We start from the raw sequence: 2,044 nt of genomic DNA on the forward strand, positions 1-2,044 counted from the left end.
AGTTATGTTACGAAAATAAAAGAATTTATAAAAAAAAAAGAGAGGGCATGGCTGAGTTGGCGATATATTCGGCGATGCGTGTTGGTCGAGCTTGAGAGGGCGTGGTAGAGGAGGGAGAGGGTAGATGAGGGAGGTTATAGAGGGATGAGTAATAGTCCCGAAATGCGGTGGCTATCGCCTCCGACGTCGTAGACTTGTTCCCGAAGGAGTGGGTGACGAACGGAATGTAATTACGGGCGTGTCGTTTACGAATAGCACGTGCTAGATATTTCCCACAATGATTGCCATATTCATAAAACGACCGTCTACATTTCGTTAAGGAGGCTTTGACTTTGGTAAGGCAGAGGGTGCTGAGTTGCTCGAGGAGGGAGGATAGCTGGGATCCCACCTCCTGGTTTACGGAGGTCTTATGGCGGGTTTCAAGATGGCGTATTTGGGCCAAGAGGTCAGAGATTTGGGCAAGGCGTAGTTTCTTGAGTCTGGCCCCATGTGCTATAAGAGAGCCCCTTATGGTCGCCTTGTGGGCCTCCCATATGGTGTAGGGGGATACGTCCGGGGTGTCGTTTTCTTGGAAGAAGAACCGAAGTTCTTGTTCGAGAGATGTTAAGACGGTCGGGTCATGGAGTAGGGAATCGTTCGACCTCCACTGCCATGGGCCAGGAGGGGGGCCACCCAGGGAGAGGGTGAGAAGGATAGGGGCATGGTCTGAAAAGGTAATGTTTCCTATCTCTCTGGCCGAGACACGTGGAAGTTGACTGTGGTGTATGAAAAAAAAATCTATTTGCGTATAACGTTGGTGGAGATGGGAGAAAAAGGTGTAGTCCCTCGTGGAGGGGTGTTGGATGCGCCAGACATCCGCCAGTTGGTGGTCGTAAAAACAGCGTTTGATGCGGTTCAGTTTGCTATAGGATAGGTGGGAGGAGGATGCGGAGGTGTCCAGACTGGGATCGAGGACAAGATTGAAGTCCCCACCCAGGACTAGGAGGCCATCTCGGAAGTTGGCTAGGAGTGTCAGGACACACTCGTGGAGGGGTGTTGGATGCGCCAGACATCCGCCAGTTGGTGGTCGTAAAAACAGCGTTTGATGCGGTTCAGTTTGCTATAGGATAGGTGGGAGGAGGATGCGGAGGTGTCCAGACTGGGATCGAGGACAAGATTGAAGTCCCCACCCAGGACTAGGAGGCCATCTCGGAAGTTGGCTAGGAGTGTCAGGACACGAGTCAAGAAGGAGATCTGGTCGTGGTTGGGGAGATACAGATTAGCGAATGTGACAACCTGGGAGCCAATAGTGCCCTTTACGAAGAGTACCCGGCCGTCTTCCCCGGCATATTGATCCGTCTCGGTCCAGGGGAGCCTGCGGGACATAACAATACTGACCCCCCGGGATCGCTTGTCGGGGGAACTACAGTGATAGACCGCGGAGTAACGGTGGTCGCCGAAGCGGGGGATCTGATCGGTCCTAAAATGGGTCTCCTGAAGGAGTGCTACATCGATGCTTTGGCGCTGAAGATCCCTTAAGATCATAGTGCGTTTTTCGGGAACATTGAGGCCCTTGGCGTTCAGGGATAAGACCTTGAGGCGAGACATTACCTCAGGGAGCTAGGGGGGGAGACGAGGCAGGGAAGTGAGGAGAAAAAGGGAGGGGGGGTAGAGGGAGGGGAAGGGGGGTAGAGGGGAAGAAGAAAAGTAAAAAAGAGGGGAAAGAAAACAAAGAGAGGAGGGCAGGTACAGCTACAATGCTGGGTCACCAGCAATTCGGTTCTCCACCGACCCTCGAGGAGCGGTTAGGGAGCTCCAGAGGTCGGGGCAGAGTCGATATCCTACGTGGGGGAAAAGTGGTGGGCTACAGCGAGTGAGTCAAGCGACACTTGAAGCGTAAAGGGGTAGGTTCATGAGATGCTACCACCTGGGGTGTAGTAAGGGAATAAGGGAGCGAGCTCCAATACTTGCATAACATCAATTAAGGACAAATCCCTAAACAGCATCTATCCTCAGTTAAACATAAACAATAGCATTTCAAATATGCAACAGCAATTGGGTTAAC

Source organism: Nanorana parkeri, unplaced genomic scaffold, assembly GCF_000935625.1.
Source record: "Nanorana parkeri isolate BGI_ZX_2015 unplaced genomic scaffold, ASM93562v1 scaffold1837, whole genome shotgun sequence".
NCBI lineage: Eukaryota > Metazoa > Chordata > Amphibia > Anura > Dicroglossidae > Nanorana > Nanorana parkeri.